The 10,467-nt window shown below is 46.6% G+C and overlaps 1 long non-coding RNA gene across 1 annotated transcript; it reads right to left on the minus strand.

The window, feature by feature from the left end:
* Window positions 1-5,410: 5,410 nt before the first annotated feature.
* On the minus strand, window positions 5,411-6,332 carry LOC138498595 (uncharacterized). Its single transcript, XR_011278771.1, has 3 exons — window positions 6,239-6,332; window positions 6,004-6,142; window positions 5,411-5,880 (listed from the first exon to the last, which is right to left on the minus strand). It is a non-coding gene; the product is annotated as an uncharacterized lncRNA (long non-coding RNA).
* Window positions 6,333-10,467: the final 4,135 nt, after the last annotated feature.

Consider the following 10,467-nt stretch of genomic DNA (forward strand, 5'->3'; position numbering starts at 1 on the left):
ATGTTTCTATGGCTGCCTTAGTACCCCCACATTCATCAGCATGGTCCTTGAGGAGCGTGGCCAGTTGCTGCTGTTGCACGATCACCTGGTCGAGGGACTGTTGCCTCTGCTGTGCCATGGCCATTTGCGGTGGTGTCACAGAGGGGCTGATCACCTCATGTTGCCTTGCCACAGGGCTTGTGGGGGATGGCCAGTCGTTGTCTTGTGGGTGCCCCTGCGTGGTATCCTCATGGTGTACGGGATGAAACAAACAGGGGGATTGAGACAGGTCATGGATGGATCCTACATCGACATCACCGTTTTCTGTGTCGGAGCATGCTGCCATTAATGCAGTGTCACCTATGGTGCTGCTGCCATCAGAAGCAGTGCCTTCTGTGGCATCCATTGGGGGGACCTGTGGTGGTGCTGTTGTGGGCATGCTGGCTGCTGGGGTACCTGTTTGAGGTACCTCCTGTGTGCTGCCACTTGATTTGTGCTGCTGCCGTGTCTTGATCCGTGCAGCTGAGGTGGAGGGTCTTTGTCCGTTGGTCTTGGCCCTCTTTGCAGGTGTGCTGGTAGGGGTGTCCTGGAGCTCGTCGTTTGAATCGGACCCTGTGGTGGAGTAAAGGAGGGCGAGCGTTATTAATGGGTCTGTGGAAATTGGAATGGCAATGTATCACATGCATTGGGGTGGTACCTGAGGGTGATTTGGGTCAGGGCCTTGGGGGTGGTTTCATTTTTGTGTGGATTGAGGATGCAGTTGTTTTGCAGCCTGCAGTTAGGGTGTGCCTGCTGCACGTGTAGAGGGTGTTTTTAGGATTTTTAATTATTTATGTATTTAATGTGACTTTTGAAGTGCGCTATCAGGCCTATGTATGTGGACGTTCTCCTGGACATGTGTTTCTGTTGCACTATGTGGACACATGGTACTTCACATGATTGGACATTGTGGATTTAGCATTGTTTTATTTGGGCCACCTACCTGATTCTTCGGATGTCTGCACTCCTTTCTCCATCCCTCCGACTCCCTCTATACTCTCCATTCCAATGGTGGAGGCACAGATTTCTTCCCAGGGGGTCAACTTGATGGGTGATTCCGATCCTCCCCCGGTAGCTGTGGCAATGTTACGGTTGGCGGATAATATGCTCTGTACGCGTATCCGCAAGTCGTCCCATCGCTTTCTGCATTGCTGTGGGTTGCGGGGTGCGGTCCCCACCGCACTTACCCGCTTTGCCACCAGGGCCCATATGGCCTTCTTGTTCGCAAGTGCCGTCCTGGTCATTTGCGTCGAGAAGACGACGCCAGCATTCTCCTGGAGGGTCTCTGTGAGCACGGTGAGTTCCTCACGGGAGAAGTGGACCTGCCGCTTGCGGTCGCACGCTTTTTTCGCTACTTTTCCCATTTTTATTGTTTTCACTAGGGTGGATGACGGGTTGGGATGTTTCTCAGGGTAGTATTTTTGATGGTTGTGTGGGTATTTTGATTTTATAAGTGTACGGCGTGCTGTTTCCCGTTCCGGGACCATGTTTTTACTTCCGTTTCCGTATATTTACGGTCACAGTATTTTCCGATTGCCGCTCATTGCGGTGACCGCTATGATGGGTGGCGGAATTGCACCTAGGGCGCCGTACGACGGCGGTGAGGGGCGTTTTGGGGACATTTCCGCCATCGCGGACTTTGCACTTCCGCCATGGCGTAGTGCTCGTGCCCGATGGGTCGGAATTAGCCGCACTTTACTCCGTCGTGCAATGGCGGAAACGCTATTTACGCTATGGCGGTCAGGTCAGTTACTTTCCGCCAGGGTGGTAATGAGGGCCTGTGTCTTCAATGATGAAGGAGTATATGTGTTGCATAGTCTTTTTAGAGCTTCTTTGGGGCCTACCAGTAGTATTTCAGTTTTTTCCCAATTAAGACATAGACCATTGGCTACCATCCAAGCCTGGATGCGGGTATATGTGTCTTAGAGGGTGTTGAGGTCTTGCTCATAGTTGCCTGTTAGAGGTATAAGAATTTGTCTGTCATCTGCGTAGTTTGTAAAGGCTATGCCGAGATCTTCTAGATCTCTGAAAAGTGGGAGGGTGAATAGATTATGGAGTGTAGGGGATGTATATGAGCCTTGCGGGACTCTACAACCGATGGGTGATGGCAGGGCATATGCCTGGTCCGAGAAGACTCTCATAGCTCGACCATCCAGGAAGGAGGTGATCCAGGTGGTGTCTTCTTGGGAGAAGTGAGCTGTGTCAGTAAGGTGTTTGCAGAGGATCTTGTGGTCAACCAAGTCAAAGGCCACCGACAGATCTAAGAGTAGGAGGAGTGAGGTCTTGCCTTTGTCCATGGCTTCAAGTAGTTGGTTCTTGCAATCAAGTAGGGCTGACTCTGTGCCATGGCGGGGGTGGAAACCTGATTGCCTTTTTCCAAGGATGTTGTGTGCTTCTAGGTAAGACTGAATCTGTAAATATTCAGCCTTATCCAGAATTTTCATCAGGAATGGTACTGTAGTAATAGGACGGTAGTTGTTAGGTGAGCCAGGCTCGAGGGTGGTTTTTTAAATAGAGGCCAAACACAGGCTTCCTTAAGGGTGAGTGGGACAGTGCTGGTGGCGAAGGAGGCATTGATGAAGGTGGTGACAAAAGGGGCCAAGGCTGCGCCACAATCTTTGATTAGGTTGGCTGGGCAAATGTCGCCTTTACATAAGATGGTTTGGTGTGGTTCATCTTTTGAAGGACTTCAGGGATTGTTACTTCCCTAAATGTGAAGTGTTTGGGTGGGTTTATGTTGTGTGTAGCATTTCCATCTAGCAGGTTGATGGAAGGCTTTGGTGGTGGTGAGTTAGTTTTGGGCAGTTCGTCGAATTGGGTTTTGATTTTGTTTTTGAGTGTTTTGATTTTATCAAACATAGCGTGTTGTATGTTGTTACACCATGTTACATTTTTCTCGGTGGGTTGTGAAGAGGTGGGGGGATTGTAAGCTCATTTTAGATGGTGAATAGGTTTTTGGATTGTGAGTTGGCTTTCTCAATTCTGGAGTTGTATGTGGCCAATTTGGTTGTAGAGATGGCCTTCTTATATTGTTTGGCGACAGTGAGGTAGGTGTCTCTTGTGGTAGAGGAGGGATTTGTTTGCCAAGTGGTTAGTGCTACTCTTTTGGCAGTCCGTGCATCCTTGAGTTCTTTTGTGAACCAAGAGTTTGCATGGAGTATATTTTTGCCTTTTTTCTTTTCCATTGGAGCTACAACCTCTGCTATAGCTTTAAGAGTGGTGTTGTAGATCTCAACTAGTGTTATTGGGTCGTTACAAGTGGGATGGGCTAGTACTGAGGTATCCAAGAGTGGGAGTAACCTGTCCAGGCTGAGCAGTTTTTTTGATCTTGCCATGGTGGCTGGTGTGGGTGGGTATGGTTTCCATTCTGTTGTTACTGGTATGAAGAAGTGCAGTAGATGGTGGTCAGTCCATGGTCGATGGGTGTTATAGCTGATGTCTGCCGCACAGTTGTGGTCCACAATCCAATCTAAGATGCTCCCTTTGGTGTGGGTTGGTTCGTCACTCGTTGGGTGAAATCTAATTCTGGGAGAGTTTTGGCAAGGGCTTTGCTTTTCTTGTCTTTTGGATCTTTGAAACCCAGGTTGATATCACCTAAGAGTATGACTCTTGAGTTTGTTTTAAGGTTGTCGCCTAGGATGTGTGTGATGTTGGATTGAAAGTTGAGAGTTAGGCCTGGTGTTATGATCGTGAAGACGAATCATCCCGTTTTTACTTTCTTCAAGATGGCCGCACCGGGGTGTGACAGAAGACCCAGCAACGGTCTAGTTGTTCCTCCTCTTCGAGCAACGCAGGATCCGGAAGTCACTTCCTCTTCAGTATATCAGCCGGGAGATCCTGAGGACCAGTGCGTTGCTACTCTCATAGGAGTACCCAAACGCTTAGTGAGTTTAGCGATCCTGCCTTACGATCTATCCTTGTTTCCCATCCCTTTTTATTCATTTATCCATCCTTACCTCCGTTTTTGTTCTTCCATCTGTCTACTTACAGCCTTCATCAAACAATCAGAACGAGGCATTTGAAACCGAAATCTCCAAGACACGCCCTCCTTGTGCACGACTTATCACGGTTTCGTCTCACGTTTCCTTGGCAGGTAGACTTTCCATCTAGTTCCACTCTCTTGCCATCATCCATTATATTCTCACGGTTTAAGTATCATACTTGTTATTACAGCTCAGTCCTCTACATTCGAAAAGCCGGTTCTTTGCCTCAGACAGTTGAATGCCTTCACGTGAGGGACATATGTCTGTGTCCTTTTACTCCTTCCATCCTGAAGCTGATTCCTGTGTCTCTATTTTCAATACCTCTTCAGCATCAAAACAGCAAGTAAGGAAACATCAGAAATTCGAGACGGATCTCCAGTCCCTTCCTGCCCGTCTCAGTAAAACAACGCTCCCCAGCAGCTCTTCCCAGGGTTTTTTCCCCCGTGAGGGTTTCCCTGTTATCCCTCCGGTGGCCAAGTGTTTAAACTGGCCTCCAGAGGGGTCTACAGGGGGATTTATATAATCTGCTGGGAAACCGATTGATATTCCACACTTCTTAAAACCTCCTATACCCGATTGGAAAGGATCCAACCATTCATCCAGGTTCAGGTGAGAGATTCTACGTTCTATTTTTGTTGCAATATATAAAGATGAATCATTTCCAAAAACAAGGTTGTCTTGATTATAACACCTGGTGGGTGGTAGACAATGTGTATTGTTATGGTGTACTTAGGTGAGGGAGATATTTTAGCAGATAGTGAATCAAAGTTGTCAGCCTCATTAGTCATTAGCTGCCTAGCGTTGAGGGTTTTCTTGAGGATTAGGGTGACCCCTCCTCCTTTACTGGATGTTCTGTCTTGGCACAGGATAATGTACCCTGGTTTGGCAAATGGCTGGTCCGGAGGCTTCGTTTAGCCAGGTCTCGGTAATAGCTATTATGTCTAGGTCTAGATCCATGATGAGATCATGAATTTATGTTGCATGCGCTGGTAGAGAGGGAGCGTTGATGAGTGCACATTGAAACTGTGTTTTCTGGATGTCCCTTTGTTTTGTGGTTGCAGGGATGCTATCAAGAGTGTCGGTTTTGCTAGGTTTTTTTGGAGTGGGGTGGTGGTCGGTGGTGGAGGGTGTTGCAAGTGCTTTGCGGGGAGAGACTTAGTGGAAGCTGAGAGGCGGACAGAGCAAACAAAGAAAGAGGGGGGGGATTTGCCCCATGAGCAGAAAAGGAGGGGACAAAAGACCAAAATAACACCGTAGATCCCTTACTGCTATGTATCAAAATCAACATGATTAAATTGTTCAAAAAAGTACCAAACTCTGGTATCATGCATTTTTATGAAATTCTCTGAAAACAAAAAGGGCAAATTTCTAGAAAGTTATTTGAAATATTTATTATTTAGACAAAGAAAATCCTGATGAGCATAAAGGTTGTAATAACAAAGAAGTATAACAGAAATTGTTAAAACACTCACAGTTGTAATTCACAATTTTGTTTAAAGAACAGAAAACAATCAATTATTCTTTTTATGAGAAACAGAAAAAAATATTTTTTAAAATAGGTTCTTCTTTGTTGTAAAGTCACAAAGAAGAAATAAAAAAGGAATGGAGTACTAGTGGAGAGAAGATATATAGACGGTTCTTAAGGTAAAAAGTTCTTCCTTCTCTACACAGAACAACCGTATCCTCTCAAACTCTAACTCCAATATTCCTAATGACAGGTCTGCCTACGTGTAGGTGTCAAAAAAATATTTCAAGAAAAATCAAGGTTGACATCATCACAACAACGTTTCGGCTGAAATGCCGCCTGTCTGGCCATAGTTTCTTTACATAGTTGAAAGTTGCCTTCCTCAGGGCGAAAGAACCTCACAACAGTTTAACCCTGTGGGGAAGCAGACATGAAAGAAAATGGAATTAAATTTAAAAGCATAATGGGAGTGAACTCCAAAATTTGAGTAAAGTTGCCCTTGTTGTTTAAAAGAGAATAAATTAGGAAATCAATTACCTCAATTTTGTAGGCTGTGGAAAAGTTAGAAATACAGGCGTGAAAACGGGCTCAGGGGCCCACAACAGTAATGCCTGAAGAGCGGAACCAACAGGGCCCTTGGTGTAACTGCATCGGGTCAGGTTGGAAAAAACAACAACTGAAAGGGAAGGGGGAACTTATCAGAATAAAAGTGAAGAAAAGTACAAATAGAGGTTATCCAAATGGGGAGAGGAGTGTGGAGGTATGTACTCACATGTGGATTAAATCCTGTAACTAGATAGCATGCACAGTTGAAAGGTGCAGTCTGCGGAGTATATAGTGCGGAGAGCACATGCGTCGGGTAGGCTAGTGTGGTCCCGTATCACTGGCATAAAAGGTGTACAGCCTCTGAAAAATAGAAAATGATGAAAAGTGTTAGAGGGATGGACAGATATATACTGTAAACACTAAACTGTGTTTAAGAAAGAACCCACGAGAAATCGTGTTAGAAGAATGGACGGATATATGCAGTAAACACTAAACTGTGTTAAGGAAAGAACCCACGAGAAAATCGCGTCTTACCTATAACGACTTGACCAAAGTATAATGCAGATGTACGAGGGGAACAGCCTTTCTTGAAAACCTCTCGCAACACTCTGCAAAGCGAGCACGAATGTTCATATAGCCTAAAGAGGGCAGGAGGCCTAACTCGCCATTTCATTGGGCCTAAAAATAAGATGTGTGGATAGGCTGAGAGCTGCCCCACCTGCATGTCACTCACTTGGGTGGATACAAAAGGGCGCCATAACAGCGGCCTCTGTAACGTCAACTAAGAGAAGCTGCCGCGCCGGAAAGCAGACAGAAGCCTGCGGAGAAGCGTCCGGCTGGGGAGCAAAACCCAGGTGTGGGATGGAAGCCAAAACATGTTAAATTGGACTGAAATCCTCATTAAGTCCATTAATGTGAGTGGATAAACGATGGATCCATCGAGCCTCCTTCTGTAGGAGGCAGTGGGTTATGTTGGGCGTATTTTTGACCACATCCAGAATCCACCATAATATGTCATTAGCAGAGTGCTGTAGCTCAATGTAGTGACTTACTAGGGGTGCGGTAAGTGTTTTACACCTGATTCTAGATCGATGTTCTGATATTCTAATATGTACCGGTCGTGAAGTTTGACCAACATACCGAAGGCCACACGGGCATTGGATGCAGTATACCACATGTGCGGTTTTGCAGTTTGTCATAGTGGTAAATGTCCATGTTTTTGGCCCAATTTTGAACTCCTTCATTTTCCTGGTGAATTGACAGACAGAGCAAGATCCACAAGGGAAATGCCCTGTGGTGGTCCTCAGGTCCCACAGTCCTATTCTAGGGGCGGCTTTCTTAAGGGAAGAGTGCACAAGTTTGTCACGAATATTGCTGCCCCTCTTGAAAGCAAAGCGGGGAGGAGGTGTGTCTGGCAGATTTATTTTGACAATGGGCCAGTATTTCGAGATGAGTTTTTTAATCTCGAAGGTCTGAGGCCCATGGGTCAATACACATGTCATCTGTGAATTGTTCTTATCCAGTACTGAATTGGAATTTTGTTTGGGCGTTAGCAAATTGTCACGGTCAGTAAACCGAGCCCTTTTGTACGCTTGTGTGATCAATCGTTTAGGATAACCTCTGTCTCTAAGGCGACTGCTAAGCTTATCTGCTTGTTCATAATAATCAAATAACTCGGAACAGTTTCGCCGGATCCGGAGAAACTGGCCATAGGGTAGATTATCCCTAATATGTCGAGGGTGATTGCTGGAGTAATGTAGGAGAGTATTACGAGCTGTGGTTTTACGGAAAAGCGAACACTTCAATTTTCCAAAATCATCTTTAATTATTAAGTCTAGAAAAGGGATCTGAATATTGCTAGACTCCATGGTGAACTTGATATTATGATCAACGTTATTCAACCATTCAAAGAAGAGTATTAGCTCGGCTTTGGTGCCTGTCCAAATAAATATGATGTCATCGATATATCTCTTCCATTTGGTTATAGAATAGCGGAAGGGATTGGTGGAAGATAGAATGTGACGAGTTTCAAATTTGAACATAAAGAGAATCGCTAGGCTCGGCGCAAAAGCAGCCCCCATAGCCGTACCTTTTACTTGTAAGAAAAACTGGCCATTAAATTCAAAATAATTTTTGTTGAGAGCTATGGCCATAAGTTCCAAGATGAAGTTATGTGGAACGCGATCCTGAGAATCATATTCCAGGAGAACTTCTCGCATGCATTCTATCGTTTGATCTTGTGGGATGCTAGTACAGAGGGATTGGATGTCCATTGTCACCAGTAATTGAGTAGTGTTGTGAGATCATGAATTTATGTTGCATGCGCTGGTAGAGAGGGAGCGTTGATGAGTGCACATTGAAACTGTGTTTTCTGGATGTCCCTTTGTTTTGTGGTTGCAGGGATGCTATCAAGAGTGTCGGTTTTGCTAGGTTTTTTTGGAGTGGGGTGGTGGTCGGTGGTGGAGGGTGTTGCAAGTGCTTTGCGGGGAGAGACTTAGTGGAAGCTGAGAGGCGGACAGAGCGGCAGCCTAGCCTCTGGTTTCTCACATGGAGAGGCATGTGTAGAGTGTTAGATTGTGTGCTATACGTGGTTTAGGGGGAATGATGGTGTGGATGGGCATGATGCCAGGGCGCGTCACGATGTGACTAGGATTAGTGCTACCTATGATAATGCCGGTATGAATGGTGCGGGTGATAATTTCTGGGAGCAAGGGAGTGTGGGTGCCATGTTTCCGTAAGGGAACTTCTAGCATATGTGTGGTGATTATGGTAGTTTAGTGTGGGGTATAGGGTTCAGTAAATCGCTAGTGGGCTAGGTACGCTGTTCACAGAACAAATGTAGGCTAGTCCCAAGGAACAGCAAAACAGTGGTGGGCTAGGTACGAAGTTCACAGATAATATGTAGGCTAGTCCGAAGAAGCAGTAAAACAGTGGTGGGCTAGGTACGCAGTTCATAGATGAAATGTAGGCTAGTCCCAAGGAGCAGTAAAACAGTGGTGAGCTAGGTCCACAGTTCACAGATCGAATGTAGGCTAGTCCAAAGGAGCAGTAAAACAGTGGTGGGCTAGGTACGCAGTTCACAGATCAAATGTAGGCTAGTCTCAAGGAGCAGTAAAACAGTGGTGGGCTAGGTACACATTTTCAAATCACTTGTAGTTTAGTCACACAGCTAGGCATATGGTTCAAATCAAGTGTAGGCAATTTACATTGAGCTACAGTAGCATAGAATGGGAGGGTAGGTAGGGTGCTGGGTATAGCCAGCCCTGGGAGGTGCAGGGTGCGCTCATATAGTGAGCCCCCTAGACGCTTAGCTGGGATGAGGCGGGAAAGCCTTAAATATGACCAGGGTGTTATCAAGTGGGCTTATTGCCGATCGTTTGGAAGGCTTAATCTGCATGTGTACATATGAGCAGGAAGCATAGCATTACTAACCATAGTACATGTTGTAGAGTATTACATTTAAAGTCGCACGAGAGGCACGTACTGGGCTATGCCTGCAGGAATGCTTGAGATAAGTCAATCGGTAATCAGCGTAGGCAGGGGGAGAGACGCATAGTTTTGGCTGAGGTTGTAGTTGAAATGTGCATGCAGAGATGAAATAACGTGTCTTGGGCCTTTGCTGTGGAGTACTTACAGAGCGGGTTGGAGGAGCGGTGGGACGTCTCGAGTGAGCACGGACAGGCAAAGACAGGCCTGACTCTTACTCTGGGGCCCTTCCTGTGCCGGCTCTTGCCTTCCGGTGGGGCCGTTGCCAGGACATGGACCAGGGAGGCCAATCAGCGGGCTGGATCGTGGTGCCGGTTGCCTAGCAACCGGATGGGATCATTGCGGAAGCCATTTTAGAAGCACCACTGGCTCCTTGCAGCTCTGTATGAGCCACGAGGATTCGGATTGAACGAATAGGCAAAATGAACACAAATGGTATTGGCTCGTGTCGGATGGGGCAAAATGACATACATTATAATATATCATGTCGGATGGGGCCGTGAACAGCTTCACCTTCAGCAGGCAGGATGAGGGGCGCGTCTCCTGTCAGTTCGTCGTTCTATCCTCCGCGGTGTAGTGTGCTGGGTATAGAGGGCTCCTGCCCTTCTCCTTCTGGAGCTGAATCGGAATGGGGGACAGGCGAATACAGGCCTAACCCTTACTCTGCGGCCCTTTCTGTGCCTGCTCTCGCCTTCCGGTAGGGCTGTTGCCAGGACGTGGACTGGGGAGGCCAATCAGCGGGCTGGATCCTGGTCCAGGATGCCTAGCAACCGGATGGCATCGTTGCGGCGGCCATTTTAGAAGCACCGCTGGCTCCTTGCAGCACCATATGAGCCATGAGGATTCAGTGTGAATGAATGGGCAAAATGGACAGAAATGGTATTGGCTCGTGTCAGATGGGGCAAAAGGACACAAATTATATTATATCATGTCGAATGGGGCCATGAATAGCTTGACCTTCAGCAGGCA

The sequence above is a fragment of the Ambystoma mexicanum genome, chromosome 5q (genome assembly GCF_040938575.1).
Source record: "Ambystoma mexicanum isolate Mex_15411 chromosome 5q, UKY_AmexF1_1, whole genome shotgun sequence".
Lineage (NCBI taxonomy): Eukaryota > Metazoa > Chordata > Amphibia > Caudata > Ambystomatidae > Ambystoma > Ambystoma mexicanum.